At 37.9% G+C, this 22,804-nt stretch overlaps 1 pseudogene across 1 annotated transcript in view; it reads left to right on the forward strand.

Moving 5' to 3' along the window:
- The first annotated feature begins 12,889 nt into the window (after positions 1–12,889).
- Positions 12,890–22,804, forward strand: part of LOC145676070 (mitochondrial coenzyme A transporter SLC25A42 pseudogene) — a 70,859-nt pseudogene continuing 60,944 nt past the window's right edge. Inside the window, exon 1 of the transcript XR_014129274.1 lies at positions 12,890–13,010. The product of XR_014129274.1 is annotated as a mitochondrial coenzyme A transporter SLC25A42 pseudogene (transcript). The remainder of the gene's footprint in view (positions 13,011–22,804) is intronic.

Here is a 22,804-nt window from a genome sequence, read left to right on the forward strand (position 1 = left end):
ACAGAATATAGAGAAACATTACACTACAACTGATAAAATGAGAACACATGAACTGGTGGTGAATCAAAACTTGACAGTAACTCTAAAATCGATACATGCTTTTTAAAGCTAGTTTCGAACTCTTAATCAACGGGACTCTAGATAAGCAAACTGATCTGAAAGAACTCCAATATTGCATACCATCAGCAAACTATTTTCTAGTAATAAAGTAAGCCTGCTCATCAGAACACAGTTTATTCATATTAACCCCTTACTGTATATCGTTAATTAAAAATGACATCTATAAGCTTTACGCCCCACGGTTCTGCCGGTTAGGCTAAAGGATACGGCGATGATGATAGATGAATGAAATGGTGGAATGAAGAAAGTGGGAGGAAACGGGAGAACACCGAGAAAACCCACGCACACGGTGTTTGTCCACCACAAAGTTCACTTGGCGGGAGCTATATCGTTAATTATGGCACCTTAGTTGTTGATAAATATTTTCCGCTGGGGCACTTCAGACACTACTTTTAAATTCTGTCCATCATCATTCTCAGCTCTTAAGAAAAAAATATTCTTTCAAATGTTCGAACGGTAAAATATTTTCCTTCTCCATCTTTATAAAAACAACACCAATCAAAGTAAAATATACTACCGGTATCATTGTACTCCTAGTTCACTCACTGAATGTATTGATTTGGAGCTGTCAAAATCTACGACAAAACCTTCCAGGTGCTAGCAATCGGTACACGTGGTTTCCCTAAGGCTGTCCTCATCTTCCAAAAACAAGTGGCACTACGAACTTATCTGTTTCTCTGTGTGTCAGTGACTGTCGATCACTGACATACGTAGTTCATGCTCGATTGTTTCATTCTGAGAACTTCACTTACAGAAAAGAAACATTTGTTTCCGAAAAAAATATACCTATATTGCAGTTACTCATCCGAAATGTAACGCAAACTAGGTACGTTACTTAAAAATTTGTAACGCGTTACCGTTACAGTTACTTTGGAAAAAATGTAACGCGTTACTAGGAAACGTTACTTAAAAAGTAACGCGTTACTTGTGTTACGTTACTTCCCAAGACTGGCTGTTGCACCCCCATCACTAAAACCGTCCCTGACCATTTCCTATTTTACGCAGACATGTCAATTTTTTAGAGAGTTTTTCGTATTCTATGAAAAACCTGTAGATCTACAGGTAAATCTGTAGACGTGTCAACGCTGAGACTAGGGACTACCATCTGTTATACAGGCAAGATTTTCGTTCTTGATACTCGGCTCCAACAGCAGCAAGCTCCAACACCGAATTCAACAACCAGTTCAAAAATGAACTGGCACCTTTGAACGACTTCCGCAATCCTAGAATAAATAGTCTTGGTGCTAGAGCTGATTTACTAAACTTCCCTCCCCATTTTTGGGTAATAATTACTAATATATTGTTATTCAATAAGCTCTAGCGTCAAGAGTGTTCATTGTAGGAACATGGTTCGTACCTCATTTTGTTTGTAACGAAGCAACTTTTCAAACTGTATCACTCATGTGGCTCTAGCATGTGCCTGGGGAAACAAATTCCCGAAAAAGTGATTTTTTCCTGACAAAAAAAATCTTTTTCCCAATTGAGCGGGATTTTTCCACTTCCGGTACATAAGAGGGAAATGTGAGTTGTACAATTGCAAACATTGCTTCGCTACGAACACAATGAGGTACGAACTATGATCCTACGATAAAGAGTCTTGACACTAGAGGTTATTGAGTAACAATAGATTAGTAGTTATTGGGAAAAAATAGTAAATGAATTTTTAACACTAAAACTATTTACCCGTGATCATGGTTCGTACCTCGTTTTGTTCGGAATAGTTTTTTTTTTTTTTTTTTTTTTTTTTTTTAAACATTCCCATGTCCCTTATGCAGTGGTCAAAGTGAGACGGTATGCGGTGTTATGCCATACCGCCTCTGGTTTTTCAGTAATGAGGACATACCGTCTCTGGTTTTTCAGTGATCAAGACAATATTTAAATAACAGGTATGTTGAATCAAAATCATAATAAAACATACCGCTCTGCTCTTTTCCACTTCGAACACTGCCCTTATGTGTAACGGAGGGGAGAAATTCGCGGGAAACGGGGACTTTTTTTAAAAAAAAAAAAAATCCTTTTTTCCACTTTGGGCGGGAATTTCATTGCCTTAGGTACGTACACTCATGTCCAAAATTATTGTCGCATGTCTATAACTGTCTTCTTGTAAGAATATAATTTGATAATGATTTTGCAGAGTACTATTGATACTGATACTTTGTGTATAATCGGGAAATGTATATTTGTGGTAAATTTCATAGGAAATAAATTATAAATACGAAAATTAGAATGAGTAAAACAAAATGTTGCTAAGTGGACAAGAAAGTTTTGTTTTCGTTTTATTGTTCGTATTTACTGCTCTTTTGACATGAAATTTGCCATATACATATCTTTACCGATTGTATACATACTAACATTGTAAGAAATACTGGGCGAATTCGTTATCAAATTATATTCCTACAACAACATATTTATAGATATGCAACAATAATTTTGGACATGAGTGTACATATTAGGGAAATTTGACTGGTACAGTTGGAAACAACGCTTCATTCTGAACTAAACGAGGTATGAACCATTGATCCTACGGTAAATAATCTCGACGCAATATCTGCTTGACTAAAAGTCGAAAATTTACCTTTAAAAAGTGGAAGTCCGAAAGGGTTAAGCAGGTAAATCACATTTTCTTCATGTTTCCATTATTTTGATAACTATGTATACATAAAGTTGGTTAGATGAGAGGTATCCTAACGCAAACATAAGAAAAGTAAAATTAAGAAAGTAGTACATGGTGTAATACAAGAAACAATGTAATGATCCTAAATATGGAAACAATAATTCAATCATAGTATTTCTGTATTTTTGGTTGAGTTGAACTACAAACATAACCAGAGGCGCATTACGGCATATTACAGATGGAGATATTTATTTTATTTTTATTTATTTATTACAATTCGTAAAAATAAATGTTTTAAGAAGTCAGTTAAAAATACAATACAGATATAAACGTTTTTAGAAACTGATAATCACACTATATATGACTAGTGTCATACTAAAGGCCTGACAACTGCAGTAAACATGTTAGTCGAACTCTCTAGTATGACACAAGTCACGTGTCAAAATGACTACATAAAGCCCATAGTGTTGACAAAATGTATAGAAAGTACTTCTCAAAATTTCATTAAAATTTTCCCAGCTACTGATTACGTCTTAGCTCAGCAGATGATAGTATGGTACTTTAATAAAATGTTTCTATATTCTAGATCATTAGGTTTTCTTTGTTGTATATTGCATTGATCTGTGCATATCAAAAAAAGAGGAAAAGGAAAGAAAATGATAATGAACAAAAACATATCAAATGAAGACACTTAGCTTTCAGGGCTCCACATCTCGTCGTCGGAGTGAAGGAAGAGAGTTAACAAATACTGGGTATAAAATAAGGAAAAAAAATGGTATTAAAATAGTTTAAAAACTATAACAGCCTATAATTGGTTTACTAATTGAGTTAAAAATATGGATTCTAAGAAATAAAATGTTTTATTTTGCAGTTAGTACACTGTACTTACAATTTAGAATTACTGGTAACTTGCAAAGTACGCAACCCTTAAGGCACGACATCTAACGATCCATTCAGCATTCTGATGGACGTCTCTGGCAGATGGAACACTAAAGTTCCGGAACATTGCTTAAGAGTCTTCATCCCGGCGAAATTAAAATACCGTTAATTTTACAGTAATTATGTAATATCTTCAAATAGATAAAAGATAATTGAAATATGGAACAAGAGCGCCCTAGACAATATTATTTTGCGCGAGGTACCGTTATCACAAGTCACCTAGTGGCTTTATGTTTTCAGCTGTTTAGAAACGCAAAGATAAATGCCGATTTTCAAAATGGCTCGAAATCGAAAGCAGATAAGTGAGTTGTGATAACGGTTTCTCATGTAAAATAATATTGTCTAGGGCGCTCTTGTTCCACATTTCGATTATCTTTTATCCATTTGAAGATATCACATAATTAATGTAAAATTAGCGGTATTTTAATTTCGCCGGGATGAAGACTCTTAAATCGGGATCGAATTTGTTTGAAAGTAGACGTATTTTAAGAGGGCAGACTACTAAATATTTTTCAAAAGCTAACAATTTTTCTTTTGCCAGTTTTTCGTAAGTGAAAAGAGATAATGAAATGTAACTTACCTCAGTAATAGATAATGTTCTACACCCAAAAATACGAATCGGAAGAATTTTCAGTGTTGCCATCCATAGAAATTACATTGCGACAAGAATTTGAATTACGCGAAAATCTACGTTATGGCAGCGACTAGAAAAATGAACTCAACGGCAATTGATGACTTATCATGCTGTCTGTGTTCCTTATTAATTACTTTTTTTTTAATAACATTAGTATTTTAATGTTACTGATAATTAAAACTTACTTATTTTGCACTCTTTAATACAAAATAAATACAAATATTATTTAAAAAGTAGTGCTATGGCATCCTAGCCTATGGTTCCCGAAAACTCACTGTCGAAAGAATTGGTCACAAACATATAAGCTTTCCTAGCATTTTCTTATATAAATGATTGGTTAGTTTTATTGGAGTTTAGTGTCTTTTTGAGCATGGAAGTTATATGAGAAGTGGACCTACAGCATAATGTAAGTAGTGAAAACGTAAGAAACGCTAAGTAAAGTTACATTCCACCAATTCTATCATAATCATTCACTTCACTTAATAACTCCTCTCCTTTAGCGTAAAGGATGTAATTGTGGGAATCGCTAAATTAAAGGTTTCATTTTTTTAAAGTCATCTTGTTACTTAAATAAAGCTAAAAACTCATATACAGTAGTATAAATATTACACACGTAACTCCTTAGTTTTAACATAAGCGATGACGTCAATTTAATGAAGTGACAAATGCTTATGTATTCATCGCGACCATCCCTAACCTTGTAAACTTGAGAATGGTCAAGGATATATTTAAGAATGAGTGACGCCTATGATCGCCTAAAGTTCTCAAAGAGTTTGTAAAGAGCTCAAATATATATATTTTTAATAAACGAACAAATAAATAAGTGATTCTAGATTAATGTAGCCCAAGGCACAGAGGATACAGAAAGTAAAACATTCTTTTCCCCCACAGTCATTCAGTAATTCAGTTTAATTAACCTGTATTTTATATGTAATTCTATTGAATCTACCACTCTCTGTATTTGGATCACATAGAGCGAAAATGGTAAGAGAAATAAGAAATGCTCTTTCGATGTGAATTGAGGTACCAACAATAGATTTCATCTCTTACTTTAGCTCTTTATTGAAATGAGAAGTGACAAATCGATCTCTTCTTGTTTCAATCTTGAATCTCTATATGGCCTATGGAACCCAGAAGTTCAATGCCGCGTTCACAAAAGCTCTCCACTGACCTCTATCCTTAGCCAACTGGAACCAGTTTCTACTTTGTATTCCTATCTCTGCGAGATCTATCTTAATATTGTCCTCCCATCTGCGACTAGGTCTTCCTAATGGTCGTTTTCCGGTCGGTCTTCCACTTTTAACTTTTATCAGTTCCTACTTTCTTCCATCCTGGCTGTATGATCCGTTCACCTGAGCCTCCTAGACTTGATGACCCTAACAATGTTTGGTAAACCGTATAAATTATGTAGTTCCTTGTTATGAAGTTTCCGCCATTCCCCATTCCTCTTGGGTCCGAATATTCGTCTCAGGATCTTGTTCTCAAATACATTCAGTCTACGTTCCTCTCTCGGAGTCAGCGATCATGTTTCGCAACCATACAGAACAACAGACATAATTATCGTTTTATATACGAGGGCCATCCGGAAAGTGGTACCCGTTTGCGCCGCATGAAGCACTGACGACTCGGGGAGCCGCTGGGCAAGGTCAGACCGCGTCAGTGGCTTGTCTGTCTGCTATGTGCGAGGTTGCGTGACGCTAGCAGTGCCTGTGTTGTGTCTGTGCTCGTTTATAATGATTAAACGAATTGAAAACCCCGCCAGTTGTGAAGTGAGGGCCGTAGTTAAATTTCTTAATACACGAAACGTTCGACCTTGTGAAATTCATCGCCAGTTAAAGGAGGTGTATGGAGACAATGTGATGGACGAGTCGTCTGTTCGGCGCTGGTGTCGCAACTTCAACTAGGGAAGGGGAAATACACACGACGAGGAGCGTTCAGGGAGACCATCTGTCATTACAGACGAACTGCTGAGGTCAGTAGACGAATGCGTGAGGAACGATCGGCGCGTCACAATTGATGAACTCTGTGAACATTTTCCTAACGTGTCTCGAACAATTGTTCATGAAATTGTCAAAGACATCTGCATTATTCAAAAATCTGTGCAAGGTGAGTCCCTCGCATGCTCACAGATGAGCACAAAACCAAGCGTATGGCTGCAGGACTGGCGTTTCTGGGACGTTATTCCGATGAAGGAGACTCTTTCCTGAATGCATCACCTGAGAGTAAACGACAGTCCATGGAGTGGCATCACGTTCATTCACCAACCAAACCAAAAAAATTCAAGACAGTTCCGTCCACCAGGAAACTCATGGCAACCATATTCTGGGATCGACGAGGTGTACTGCTCATTGATTTTATATCCCGTGGAGACACAATTAATGCTAATGCGTATTGCTAAACATTCTCATTCATGACATGCGTCATTCTCCTTCATGACAATGCCAGGCCCCATGCAGCTGTGAACACACAACAACTTCTGCAGCAATTCAAATGGGAAACCTTCGACCATCCACCGTATAGCCCGGACTTGGCCCCTTAGGATTTTCATCTCTTTACGAAGCTTAAAGACTTTCTGGCGGGAAAAAGATTTGACAGCGATGAAGAACTTAAACGAGGCGTGACTACGTATCTCAATACGCTGGCGGCGGAGGACTATGACGGTACTAATAGTACAAGCGTCGGTAGGCCAACAGCAAATCAGCGAGATTTAGCTTCACGTGGCTTTGTTTATCGAAGTTTAGAACTTAGGCCGAACAGGGAATAGGTGCTAGAGCAATATGGTTGAATACCGCGTATTTTAACAAAATTACTTCATTTTCAAATGTACACGGCATGGGATTAAATTCATGGACCGTTATGCTTGAGGCTATAAGTATATGGATCTCAGTTGAACGTGGCAAAGAAAACAGGTGTAGCTCAACAGTAATGACTTAGGGCCTTTTTCTGTAATAGTTTGTGTCAACGCAATGCGAAATTTGCTTTTTAGGTTTGCGATAATCGATGTAACAGTTATAATTGCTTTTCGCAGTTTTTGCCTCACGTTGCGGCCTGCAAAGTTTACGAAAGCTAATACGGAATGAGGCTTTTAACTTCTGAGAAGCTGAAATTGCTGGAAGTTAAAAAAAAAAAAAAAATCAACACAATGCTTCATTGGCATCTATTGATAACGGTTGATCAAGAATAAAACATTTGTAGCTATTGCTTCCCATATTTTCTGTTACGGAGTTATGGTGGTTCCAGGGGCGGATCCAGGACGGACTTCTGGGATGAGCAGTGGGTTTTAATACTGCTACTTAGAGCAGGGGCGGATCCAGGGGGAGTGATCGGGGCGATCGCCCCCTCCCCCCAGAAGAAGAAACTTTCTTATTTTATATATATAAATAAAACCAATCCCAAAGTTTGGAGTCCTTAAAAGTAGCAGTATGACAACCCACCGCCCCCTCCCAGAAATTGGTCCTGGATCCGCCTCTGACTTAGAGCTACTCTTTAGAGCTCCAAAACCTGGGATGGGTTTAATTTATAAACAAAATAAGAAAAGTTTCCTCTTCTGGGGGAGGCGATTGCCCCCACTGGGTGGTTCACTGGTAGACTGATAATCTCTAATGCGTGGAGGGGGCGCGGTGGCTCAGTGGTAGAGCGTTCACCTCTGGTGCTTGGGGTCCCGGGTTCGATCCCAGCTCCCGCCAAGTGAACTTTGTGGTGGACAAACACCGTGCTCGTGGGTTTTCTCGGGGTTCTCCCGTTTCCTCCCACTTTATTCATTCCACCATTTCACTCATCTCTCATCATCACCGTCTCCTTTAGCCTAACCGGCATAACCGTGGGACGTAAAACTTAAAGATTTCATTTCATTTCTAATGCGTGGAGTCTCTAGTTTGATTTCAGCTTCCGCTAAATGGGCTTTGTGATAGACAATCTGTGTACGTGGGTTTTCTGGGTTTTCTCCGTTTCTTCCCACTCTTCATTCCGCTTTTATCATTCCTCTTACTGTCGCTGCATTTAGCTATAATTCGTATATTAGCGATCAAGCCATTCTTGTCATATTTCTGTAGCAAGTACTTTGTCACTATTAGCACAACATAAATGTTTAATCTATTGAATTTGCCCACCCGTCCGTCCCAAGTTTGGATGAGATAATTTTGCATATATTTCAAAGCAAAGCAAAGCAAAATGAATGAAAGCCTAACACCCGAGTAAGTGGACTCAGTTAACAGCTGCCCAACACTGATTGATAATGTCAAGTTGAAAACAGTTGAAATAAATATTAATACGTGCAGAAAAGAACATCACAACTGACCTTGAACGTTGTCAAGTCCTCTTTTAAAAATTCACCAAATGAATGTAAAAATTATCGTTAACAGATTGCACGCAATATAGTTTTGACATTGCATTGCTACAATAAAATGAAAGGAGATAGTGACCAGAGCACGCTAAGCTAGTGTGACATAATGTTTGTTCTATGTTTGTGAAGCAATGAGAAAAAAAAAAATGAATATTAAGATGGAACGTCAGAGTTCAACTTGACCTTGGCCAAGGCTACGTGTTAGTTTAGTTTTCTTGCATAACAGAAGCAATGTTGAAGGCCACGAAGGTATATTTCGCAGTTACATAATTCAGATACCCTTGAACAGTAATTTCCTGTTTGCTTTATACGATGACGTACTCCACTTCCAGTGTGACATTTTTTCCTTCCCTCTGGTTGTTGGGTACTTATGCTCTTTATAGAATTAGAAATTAAAACAAAAGATGCGAATCTTATTTAGTATGCTATGCTGATCATTTTGCTGGGCAATTTACTGCAATACTACGTCATTGATTAGTACGTAGCAGGTCAGCCTAAATATTGATACGTAAAATGTCACTTGGGGTTATATTTAACTTTGATCCTATCTTAAAAATTATTAAAATTAATACTTATTTTGAAAAGCTGACCTGAAGAGGCGTAGTCGGTAAGACTCTACCTAACAACTGGGTTGCTCGGGTTCGATCCCTGCTAAGAGCCTTATTCTAGCCTTGTTGCAATTCCTTTACCAGGGGAAGGGAGGTGCCGGTGTGCGTGGTCACTAGCATCCCAAATGTGTCATTAACATGGACCATGGAGCTTGGGAGTGTACGTAGTACCTCACCATGGAATTTGAATGATGTGAGGTAGGCAGTTATTACCGGACCAAGCAGAGAGAACAAAGTCTCCCAAATGACAATGTCTGCCTTTACAGTCCGTCTGCATCAACCATAGGGAGCGGTAATGTACGGTGTGCCTCTACCATAATTGCAGGTAGGCAGGGATTGGGATCCTGTCGCCCTTACTGGAGGAGTGAAAGGCTTCCCAAATGAGCGAGAAGTGCGTGCCCGTGGGTACGGAAGATGGAAGTTGGCAGCATACGTAGTACTTCATCATGGAATGTTGAATAATCTGAAGTAGGCAGGGCTGGAAAGTAGCAAGTCCCCTCCCTCGGCTGGAAATTAGTGGTCTCTGCCGGCCTGAGAACCATGGGGTTCGGTAACTTGGAGATATTGTAGATCTGCTTGAAGTGGGAGGTGAGCTTGTCCTTTAACGCTCAGGTGCCAACACTGTTTATGCTGGTAGACTACTTTCTTGCTAGGGGAGTTTCCTCAACCAGTAAACACTAGATGGACAATGGGTATAACTGGGAGGCACTCAGGAACTGTACAGACACTGTCAACCCTGATTATCTTAACCCATTTTCCTCTGTGGAGGGTTCTGTGTAGTGCAAGGTGTAGAAAAGATGGAGATCCTGGTGCAAACACTGTAAATGCCTTGCAACTAGTGGGCCATCCATAAGTCATAAAGTAGGTTTGTAAAGGTAGGGTGGTTAGGATAAATCACGAGTGAGATAGATGCCCAGCTACACTCATGTTCCGATGCGGCTCAGGTAAAGTTCTGCATGGATATAAAATATCACATCCATGTCCGCATTGGAACTTGCTTGCGATAATAATCTCTGAAATAGTTTCGAATATAGCAATTGTACATACATCCTCTCTAGTTTTGTGAATCCTGATGTAATATGAATAATATATTAAGCTAAACTTAAATACTATTTCTCCAATTTGTAAGTTGACTATGATGGATTGAAATGTGTTCAAACCAGGGGCGGATCCAGGACGGACTTCTAGGGGGGCGGTAGGTTGTAGTACCGCTAATTAGAGCTACTTTTAAGAGCTCCAAACTCTGGGATTGGTTTTATTTATATATATAAAATAAGAAAGTTTCCTCTTCTGGGGGTAGGGGGCAATTGCCCCGATCGCTCCCCTGGATCCATCACTGATCCAAACACATATCAAATTAAGGTAAAAACATACGTAGTCGCTTTTACTGCAGCTTTCTGACAAGAAAATTAAATTGATAAAACCATATTAGTCAATTAATTTTGTAACAAGTCACTATTTTTAAGACATAAGTGTATGTGTCAACTAATCATAAAACATGAACGTTTTTGTTCAGAACGCAAAGTTGAAATGGAGATCTGAAACGAACTCTCATAAAATCACATTATTCCTTCACATTTATTAAAGGGTTTTGAAATGGAAAAAACTTACAACGGGACAATTTTGTTATTTAGTTTATTATCCTACGTTGAGCCAACGTATTTTCAACATCGTTGCTGCAATTACCAGATCCCAACGATGTCGACTATTAGTTTACGTTGGGTCAACGTATTTTCAACTTTATTGATGTAATTACAAATCCCAACAATTTCTATTATTAGCCTATGTGGGGCCAACGTACTTTCAACATTATTGCTGCAATTACCAAATCCCAACGATGGCGATTATTAGGCTACGTTGGGCCAACTTATTTTCAACGTTATTGCTGCAATTACCAAATCCCAACAATGCCGATTATTAGCATACGTTGGGCCTATCAAATGTGCTGCTAGCCTACACAAATATACGATGCAATTGCTGTAATAGATTATATCTTAATCACAGATATGGGAAGCAATAAATTGCATTTATACCAGCACTTCTGAAACGGAAAGTCCGAATTTCCAAAAGGAGTGATAACGCGTTATGGCTGTAACAAAAATTTTCTGACAGGGGAATTTTGCATGTAGTTTTTTTTTTTTTTTTTAAGACCTCGTCAAAAAATGAAACTTCATGGTTAAAATTAGTGATACAATGTATAAGATATATTTCACTAGCGCTATGTTCCTGCACAATATAGAAAAGATATTTTTGTTCTTACATGATGGTTACACATATTGAACCATTGATACCTATAACTCTATCAAATCGCGTTACTTTTCATATCTATAGGTTCACATATTAATTTTAATGTTAATAATCCTTCTTATCATTAAATTAGTGGAAATTTACGTTATATTTCTTATACAGATTGAAACACAAAGCAAACACACACAAATAGAAAAAAAAAACTCACAAAACCACGATGCAAGTGCTTAGAAATATCACGTCTAACGCCATATTTATAACAGAGTTTTATTTATAACGCCGAGCAACAATTTCTCATTCCCTCTTTGCTTTTCGAGTCATCTATTGTGTCAAAGATTTTCGTTTGAAGATATTTTGCAAACATATACAACAGACTCTACACGCTTTTTGGTTCTGACAGAAAAAGAAATGCCGCTGGAGTATAGGCAACTTCTTGCAGGTCGAATATCACTTCTCACGCAAATCGACTTATCATTATTAATTCGATCATTGAACTTAAAATGGTGTATTTCTCACCACTCTGTGTACCTTTCTCAAATTGGCTTGCGGACCCTCTGAGATCGTCTTGCGACGACCCGTTCGGGAGAGTAATACTTCCGGAAGTACGTTTTTTCGCGCGCTACTCTAGCCAGCTGTTTTACGCGCTATCCTAGCCAGTTGTTTTAAGTTGTCACAAAATTTATATCATGGGCGTCAAGGCAGGCCCGTAGCCAGCCCAAAAATTTAGGGGCGGGGGCAGTAGAAGTTAGGTTGGGTCCGACCCAATCATATTATACTTCATCACCATATTATAGTTCATTTGCAAGCCTACCATAAAATTTTATGGGGGCCAGCCAAAGTTTGGGGGGCCCGGCCCCCCATTTCCCCCCGTGGATACGGGCCTGGGTCAAAGTGGAACAAAACGAGCCCTGCGCGGCTTCTAACTCGTTCCTACTACTACTACTACTACTACTTCTTCTTCTTCTTCTTATTTGCACAAAAGTAAGTAAATAATTTTTTGAGCATTATTTTCATCTTATTTTAATAAAATGTGTTACGAAAATAATAATAGAAAAAATCTTTCCTTGGGCTGGGTTTGAACCCACGCCAAGAGCGATTTCATTTAGTAGCACTAGCACTCTCGGCCACGAGGACCGACAACAGGAAAACTTTGATTTATGCTATATGAATGCTACGTGGCAAGAAATGGATAATGCCAACCAATCAGAACCCTGTATTTTGTTCATACTTCCGGGAGCATTACTCTCCCGAGCTAGTCCTGTCTTGCGGACCCCAGATTGGGAAAGGCTGCATTATAAGCATATTAAACAAAGAATGCTATTATTAATTTGCACTGACCAACTATCTTTAGTGACATACATGTTATTATTTCGAAGAAAAGGTAATGAAATAATATACATTTGTAAATAGCGTGTAGGTATTAATCTCAAGTTAATATGGTGTACGTCAAGGAAAATGGACGAAGTTTATAACTATCTGTTTATGAGATGCTCAAGGAATGCAAAGGTATTCTTTTCATGTTGATATTTTATATTCAAAAGTATTTACAGTAGTTTTTTGATTAATATTTTACAGTAGTTGGTTGGAAGGAATTACCTTGTACATTTTAATAAAGTACAAGCAGTTTCATTGTAAAACACCTGATATTCAAATTAAGCTTAGATCAAATTCCAGGTTATAGTTAAGGAGCCGTACTTCCCGTTTATGGAAGGACGAGAAACGCCATACTTTTAGGAATTATTCATTGACTATCTAGGGTGTTAAAAAGTAGGTAATAGACTGAGTTCTCTCAGGTTCGCTCTTCGCGGAGGTGCCATTTTTTTTTTAATAGTGGCGAATGGAAGTTGTACATGGGTCTGCCTACATTGACGTAGTTGCCCTTGTACTTAAGCTGTTTTTTTAGGAATATCTGTTTTTTATATTGTATGGGAATAATAATAATGTGCCCTTGTACTTAGTGTATGACTATGTGTGTGGGGGGGGGTATGCCTGAGGGGGATTTGAAAACATATAGCGCATATTCCGTGCACGTGGATACTTCTTACTGTTGCACTACGTACAAAAATGATTCTATTTGATGTAGAGGTGGTAATGGACACATAAGAAACGCAGATCACGGTGTATTCTCACTCCATGTTGGTGTGTGAATACAACATGATCTGGGTTTGTTGTGTTTTCTGTTACCACTTGTACATGATATAGAATCATTTCTGTAGGTAGTGGCGGCGGTTGGACGTTAAAAGTGGGGGGGGGGCAAGACATGATCTGAATATTTGCATATAAATGTTAGTTTTCCTGCTTGCTTCTAATATTTTGTTTGACAAAAGGTTGCATAACTAATAGGATACTATCTTCTTTCAGTTAAAATACCGTATATAGTATTTCATATTTTATTAAGTAAATTGACGAAAGCAAAAGCAACGCCAGTAGGTAGTAGCCCTTTGTACTCTAAAACTAAAAAAGTGTAAGAAGATATTTTATTCCTTGCTCATGAACATCTTCAAATTCTGTCTGGAAAACTGTGTGATCAGATTATTGAATAACAAATTTGCGAAACAAATAAAGAGAAAGGATAATATTAATCATAGTAATAAATAATGATGCTTGTTTTGCAAGTCATATTGAAACAGTGATTAATGAACAACTTAAGTTTTAATTCCACACATGCTATTAAATGTATGTTATTACTCTTAGAAAATGAAAGAGTTAATACTACAAGCATATGCTACGACATTTAAAGAAATATTTGCTTCTGCAACTTCCCGAAACATGTTCGTTGCCGTTAGGTGCAGTTTTCACTTCAAAACACGACAATACTTAGAATCACCCCATACTCCAGTTATACAAAATAACACTAAAACATAGAATTATGTTGAATTCACTAAATTTAATTGTATATACACTCGTACACCCCTAACACAGCACTATAGTCATACTACAGAACAATGGAAAAAATAAAAGTTGTTTCTTAAGAAATTAAAACGCAATTTCTGTAGTTTTCCTTACTCCACGGGAAGACAACCAATACATACTCACGAAACGGCAAATATATGGCACCATTTTTTCTATGAACCAGTAAATACATACAAAAACTTTACTTTTCTAAATGAAACTATATGCATTAATGGGTTACTTCAAAAAAGTGCGGGGGCAACTGCCCCCCTTTGCCCCCCTAATCGCCGCCCATGTCTGTAGGTAGTGCAACAGTAAGAAGTATCCTCGTGCACTAGATATGAGAAGTAGCTATTCTTAAGTATTACCAAATTCCATATCAGTGTGTCAGAATTTTATTTATTTTTCTCCGATTTGGCTTATGTATAGCCTGCTCCCCCTAGTTATTTGTCGACGGAACTGGAAGAGTCACTACTACTGCTACTGCTAATACTACTACTACTTCTACTACTACTACTGCTGCTGCTACTACTACTAATCCTCCTGGTACTACTACTACTACTTATATCGAGAACAGAACCTAACCAACCCCTGCGGGGCTTCTAACCCATTCCTACTACTACTACTACTACTACTACTACTCATACTAAAGCTTCCTTACCACAAGATTTACATCTTAAATCTTTATAACATACGATTCAAATTCATTATGAACTAGTATGAATCGTTAGAATCACTATGATTCGTTAAAACTCCCTGGGGGGAGTGGGCTATACTCAATCCTCCGATTTTTTCATTTTGATACTGATGGAAAATTAATTTATTACTTTTCTAGTACAAGTGCAGTTGTTTCTTGATCGTTAGAAACATGTAATAGGGTTGGTTTGGATGGAAGGTTCTGGTCTTCCCTAGTTTACGCGGGAAAAAATAAGGTCGATATTTTTTTTTGAATACATTTCGTATGCAACTTCTTCTACTGGAAAAAATTTATGGCCGTTAGTTTCGCATAATCCTGTTTTACTGTAACATCAGAGTTTATTTAACATTAGTCCTAATCTTACATTGATATGACACAAATTGAGGAATATCTGGGTATTTTGTTGTTAGATTTATGGACAAGCTTTCAGTTTTTCGCTTTATAAGTACTGTAGAAATAATTTCTTACCTTCTGTAACGTCCAATGTATACATACATACATTTCTTCCAAAATTGTTTAGTGACCTTCAGAAACAGATATTTCTTAATCAGCCTATATAAATATATCAATAATTCAAAGTATAACGCAAACAGCGTGAGCTCTGAGACTGTGTCTTTGGGTCAAGGGCAAATTTGATGTCTGCATAAATATGACTTTGCTCTATGTGCCAATACCTGTAAATATTTGTTCCTTTCTTTCCTTGTTTATTATTAATAAAACATCATGATTTACAATCAAATTATATAGAATTGATAGTGTGTTGACGCAAATGGATAATGAAAGTAAACGCAAGTGTTTTTTTTTTTTTATGAAAAGCAGAAAACTTTTTTTTTAATACAATCTGCACTAACCTTGACCGTGACTGTGTTAGTTCTAAGTTTAGCACTGATAACCTCTGCGGAGGTTGCGGGGAGGAAGAGGCAGATGTTGAGGTGAGAGTTGTTGATATATAGTGCTGTTTCCGGAATGCATCGCGTGACAAGGTCACTCTGTCATTTGTTTAAATTTTAATGCGAACTTCTGTTAAATTCTGTTTATGTATACGGGGAGTTTCAGTCAGTTCTTCAAGTCAGAAGGAAATTTTCAATCTGATCCAAAAATAGTTTTAATGACACACTTACGGAGTTAACTGGAACTGGACAAGACGTTGGGCTTTTTTCCCCCCTAATCCTCACTCACCCTTACTCCCAAATGATTGATGTATTGACGCCACTAAAGCGGGTAAAGAGGCTACAACTGCCCCCCGATGGCTACAACTGCCCCCAGACATGTATTGTAATGTAGGTCAATTAACAAAACTATTCTATATATTAAAATGCTAGGTTTACGTATATGTTTGTGATCAAGAAAAATTTACATGTATGTGGTCAATCATTTCGACAGTGAGTTCTCGGGAACATAGACTCTAGTAAGATGCAGTTTTCACTGATTGATTTCAAATTTTGTGTAGATTGTTCAGTTCTAATTGAATATTTAAAGAACATGGCCGTTATTTCTTTATTACATTTCCTAGGGGTACACTGGAAGTGTTGAAATAAAAAAAAACATCATATCCTACGAGTTATACATTCCAACACCACACTATTCTATACATGGGTTGTATACCTCTCAGGCGTTTGCTTCATGCCAAATGATAACGACAAACGAAAGATAACCATTTCTCCAGTCTAAGATAAATCTTTGTTGTTTAGATTGTTTTGCATAATGAACAACATATATCTCTGTTATTATAATTAATTGTGTGTGTAATAAATTTGCTTATTTCATATTGCATACAAGAAGAAAGAAAATAGTGGTCATACATGAATTAGAAACTCCAACCGGAAGGAGGCTCAAATCTTGCAAACGGTGCGAAATATTGAAAAAAATCGAAAAAAAATCTCCCCTATATGGTACCGCTTGCCGATATTTATCAAGACGTCTTTCAGTTGTCTGTAAAGGGTCATGTATAGATGTTGTGAGGAGTGACAAGGATATTCATGCTTACATGATGCGCTGTGTAGACAGCTATACATTAAGCTAGTCCATTTTGATATGCAAAAAAATAGCTGTCACTCCGAAAGGTTTCTCTACTATTTCGTCTTCTCCCCCAGAAATTAAAGCTTGCGGCGTCACTGCTCCCTGTACCCGACTGTCACTCATCCGGAAAAGAAAAAAAATGAAGCATTCGACCGAATAGCGCTTAATGGCACATTTTGGAATGTACTAAGCTCCCAGTGAAATCATTCTCTGCAGAAGACGACTGAGATATTCTGAAAGGCTTCTTTCGCCAGCGTCCAAGTAATGGCACTAATGTACTGGCAAATTCTGAGCGGAGTATTGCTGTATATGCAAGTACGCTACAGTTTTCGTAAATTTTCTCGGTTTCACTGAAATGTACTGTAAGGCGTTATTCGGGGAAATCACATACGGACATGAAGGTAAGAGCGATTCTAGCGAGGATGCAGTGAGTGAGTGAGTATATCATTTTTCTCATGTGTCACAATCCTCAATGAATTCTCACACGACCTCACCGTCATAATCGTCAATAAGACTCTCATTCAGTAGTCTGGATGAGACTCAAGTTAGCTCAAATTCGCAATCACTCGAGCTCGGGATTGTCCTCACTGAGGCTCGCGCTAGGAAGCAGCTCGGGCTCACCATCCTCGTCTTTCAGAGATAACGGTGAATTTTTTTAAAAAATCTATAATATCCCCTAGCTTCTATGCAACCTGTACAATAGCAAAGGAATGTTGGTTGCCTATAATAAGAATATGGAAACACGTGTCTTTACCAGAGTTAATTGGAGACCTTCTAGAAGATACAACAACCTATGAGGTTAGTTTACACTGGGATTTTTAATCATTAATAACATCAACACGAACGGGAAGGAAATCGATTTGTGTCTGTAGAATATTTATTAAATGTACCATACCACCATTTTCCTGATGTACGATAAACTCTGAAAAAAACTCAATCGGATGACCGGCGGCGGGGTTTGAATTCGGTATCTTTCATTGTAAAAGAAGAATCCCTAAAACTCGCTCTATGTGTTAAAGAACAAATCATCACATTAAGAATGAACCCTATACTGAGGAAAACCCAATCTAATCGGATTGATGCGTTCTACTTGCCGAAGGTCTTGCTAAATTTCTAAGTTACGCTATGCAGATTGTGGCTACGCTTAGGTTTTTAAAAGGTTGCTCCGTTTTTTTTTTTTCCTCATCTTGTATCATCACTAGTTTTTATTCATGCGTCTGTTAGTCTACTGGCCATACCCATGAGGCGTTGAACCAAATATGTAATTTTATTTTCGTTTCATGTGATATAGCTGAGGCTCACCAAGATTTTTCAAATATCTAGAGTTTTCCTTTTACATATTAATGAATTACAGTGGTTAGTAAGTTACTTTGAAGTTTAGCGTCCCTTTGAACACCAAGAGTGAATTACAAGTTTAAATATACAGGGTTATTACAAATGATTGGCCCAATTTCATAAATTCTTTGTAGCTTTATTATTAGACGTATTGCCACAGAACTTTGCAGATCTATTGAAAAACTCAAAAAGTTTTATTGTGTTGCAGGTTTGCTTCTGATTTCTGCCACGAGAGCGCAGCAGTGAGCATTTATTCAAGATGGCGACAAACGCAGAAAAGGCTTAGGTTGTCTCAAGTTTCATTTAGATCAGTGTGTCAAGTCCATTGGCACACAAAAAAAATCGCATGGAGTTTGGTCTGGAGAGTGTGGAGGCCATGACAGGAATTGTTGATCATCAACCCTGCCACGAGTGTTTTTTCAATCACTGTAGGCCGACCATTTGATTTACCCTTACAGAGGGCAATCTGAAGCTGTAAACTGTGCATACCATCGCCGAATAGACTTGGCAGCTGGTGGGTCTTTGTTGAACTTCGTTCCGAATTGTCGGTGCACTGTTAGGAAAGACTAAGGTGAATGAAACTCGAACCAAAGCTCTGTGCCTGCCACCGTCCTTCATAAATGCTCACTGCTGCGCTCTTGTGGCAGAAATCAGACGCAAACCTGCAACTCAATAAACCTTTTTGAGTTTTTCAATACATCTGCAAAGTTCTATGGTAATACGTCTAATGATAAAGCTACAGAGAATTTATGAAATTGGATCGATCATTTGTAATAACCCTGTATAACGCCATTTGTCCCCGGCCCTAGGCTATTTGTCGCCCTGTGCAATAGCATCATTTGCCGTCCCCCTTTTCTTCAGAAAGAACAAATCTTCAAAGCTACGATTTTAAGTATGCTGCCCCATCATGAAGAACGAAGGGGAGGGAAAGTTCACTCGCACTCAGAAAGGCCTAAACACTACAAATACAATCTCATTATATCTGTTTTTTCTTTAAATAATAATCTATTACGTCATTGAAAGATAAAGCAAACACACCTGCAGAGGAAAAGATGGTAATCCTTTTGTAGAATTCAATATCGAGCTTCAATCTCAATGTATCAGTTTGCAATTCCAGTGTAACTAGGTCTTTTATCTTTATTTCTTGATTTTCCTTCTCCATCTGTTAATTTTTTTAAAAAACTGGTTTCCACTTTCAATGATAAGGAACTTGTTTGTGACAAAGGCAAGACTATTTTCATATCAAAACGGTGATAACTAACTAAATAGAACAGGTGTTCACTACTGTTCGAGAACTGAGTTCTTGCATTTGACAACAATTAAGCAATTCATGCTGGAATTTGACCAGTTGCTTTAGCACTGTCCATGTGGACGTTAAACTAATGCGACCTAAAGATGATTTATGAATGTAGTATTCAAATAGAAAGTCAGCTTAATAAATTTAATTACCATCATCATCGAAGCCTGTTTTCAACAAGAAACAATTATTTTAAATAATATAGTTATGACAGACTTTGAGGTCTCTGGAAACTTGCTGCGCCGTGCATATGTTGCATATACGGTAGAGCCGGCTCTGCATTTGAGATGCGAAATTAAGCTGAGCGCGTGCGTTTTAAGAAGGAAAACTGCCGATCATTCACCAACGACATGGTCGATACTGAATACTTCAGTATACAGAAATAACTGTTTATGACAGAGCTAATAAGTCGTAGTTTCTGCTTCGTTTTGCGTGTATGAATCTTTCGTATGTTTTCCCGCTTTTTAAGATATTGACAGCTGTATTCATTCGTCGAAACATAGAAATGAAATGAAATATTTGAGTTTTACGTCCCACGATTATGCCGGTTAGGCTAAAGGAGACGATGATAATGAGAAATTAGTGAAATGAAGAAAGTGGGAGGAAAGGGGAGAACCCCGAGAAAACCCACGAGCACGGTGTTTGCCCACCACAAAGTCCACATGGCACGAGCTGGGATCGAACCAGGGACTCCGAGCACCAAAAGTGAACGCTCTACCACTGAGCCACCGCGCCCCTCGTCGAAACAGAGTTTAGACACTCACTTCGTCATATGTAACATTTTCAATTATTTTTGAATTCTGTATTAAATTCTGATTCTGAATACTATTCAGTTAGTCTAAAAATAAAACGTGGAAACGGTACATAAAAGTCCCAAGTTGGTTTTGGACACAATCAACGGTACACAGTCAACTGGTGTACGAGGTTTATAATTCAGTCACAATGCGGCGCAAATAAATTGCTGTGAGTAGTGTAATCTTGTGGCTAAATGTCGAACTAACTAGTTTGTTTAACGACAAACATTGCAATACGACATTTCAATGTTATATAAGTACAGTACTTTTTTTTTTACGTACGTAACTGGTTTTGAACAATCATTTCTCAACGTGGTCTTCCATATCATCGTGTGAACAATTTGGTGAAAATTCCTTTCGGAAAGGCTTAAAGGATAATTGAAAGAAAAGGCGCGCAAATCAACCAAGAAAGAGATGAGCGAGCTAATTAAGTCATTTATTTATAGTGAAGAATTATAGAGCGTTTAGGGAAATTTTCCGTCAGGAGTATTTGCCCAAGTGTTTTGCAACACTGTAATTTTAGAGGAAAATGTACATATCTTGTAGAATGAATAGGAAGCTCTCTATCAGTCAAATCGAAGATTGATAACGAGATATTTCCGGATTTGCTTACATCGTCTTTCGATTGACCTTCAATTTGCCATTTTATTTTTTTTATTTCCTTCCTTCCTTCCTCTTTCGTTTTCTTGCGACACTGAAGCTCGTGGGCAGCCATTTTGGTTTTAGAAAGGCGTAAATTGTCTTGTGTTGTTGTTGGACTCTGAATGCAAGATAGCAGAATATGAAAGACAAGAAAAAAAAAAAAAAAAAGCAGCCTCTTTCCCCCTGGCAGGTCATTATTTGTCTACTTTTTGGGAAGGCTGTATGAGATCTAATATTTTACGTGGAACTGGTTCTGAAACGAGGAATAACACGTGGATAGAAGTGTAATCTCTAAAAACGTAGGAGGTGAATGAATATTTCATTGTTACCTGCAGACGTTTTTTGCGACTTTCATTTTAATGTTCACTCGCTATGAAAATGGAAACTGTAGAACAAAGATACTAATGTTAAAGTAGTTTTTTCTGTCATAAATATGGTGAGTGGTGATTTTAGATTTCCTCCGGGGGGACTTTCAATTCACGAGAGATGAAAAATAGTACTGTGAATCCACATTCCATATACTGATATAGCTATATACTGGTAACCCACATTCTGTATAAGAGGAGATTTGGCTCCGAGGTGAAAATTTTTAGCTCCGGAGTAACATTTTTTTTTTTTAGTTTTGAGTTGTCTTTTCTTAAGCTCCGAGTTTTTTTTTTTTAGTTTCAGAGATTTTTGGCTTATTGGATATTTTTTAACTCTGAAGTGATTTTTTTGTTCTAGGGGACCCATGCCGTAAGCGTCGTTGGAGCACCGACGGGCAACTAGCGACATCTCGCCAAAAATTGGTGGCCCAGCAGCGTCGATCTGCAGTCCCACTTCCGTTTTGAAAGTTATAGACTACCGCCAGTGGCAGATACGCGACAAAACGCCAATGAACCACACATTACTCCTTCAAAATATGTTAAATCGCCTATATGCCTGATTTGTTTACATTAAGGTGAGTCTAAAAACACACTTTAAAGAAAAGTACCCCGGAGTGGGCGCGAACCACCAACCTTATGATTACTAGGCGCGTGTTATTACGACTTAGCTACGGAGGCGATGAAAGAACACCTCGCTTGTAGAGTGGTTAATCGTTGAGGTCTTTTCAATTTGGCCAAGCACAGTGCTCCTTTGACCGTGTATATTCGATAATAGCCATTTGGGATTAGTTAAAATGCGTTCGCCATATAATTTTATAACAAAATAGCGCTCGTCTATTTACTTTATTTCATAGTTCTCCAATATTCACTTTCTAGTGATCAGTGACAGTTGCCATCTTAATTCACACAATTATACGCACTCAACTCAAGATTTTTCACTTCATGATGTAGAGGCAGGGGTCACTCTTGATCCCCAGAGTTTATTTAGAATAAAATAACATATCATAATAATCACTTGCATATAACTGGCGATAGTTCGTGTTGGTCCCTTCGCGATTCTCCGCGACGAATCGAAAGAGTGCGGACCAAAGTCTTCGCTTCTACGCCGTGGTAACTTCAACACCCCGACTCTAGATATCTGTTTTGACTCGACGAAACCCTGCCGCCAGTCCTTTGACGCGTCGCTATATCGACGATCGACATTAACCGGCAAGTGGGCCACTAGGTGTTGGCGACGTTTACGGCATGGGGTTTCCCCA

This window comes from Thermobia domestica, chromosome 18 (assembly GCF_964235325.1).
Source record: "Thermobia domestica chromosome 18, izTheDome1.hap1.1, whole genome shotgun sequence".
Classification (NCBI taxonomy): domain Eukaryota; kingdom Metazoa; phylum Arthropoda; class Insecta; order Zygentoma; family Lepismatidae; genus Thermobia; species Thermobia domestica.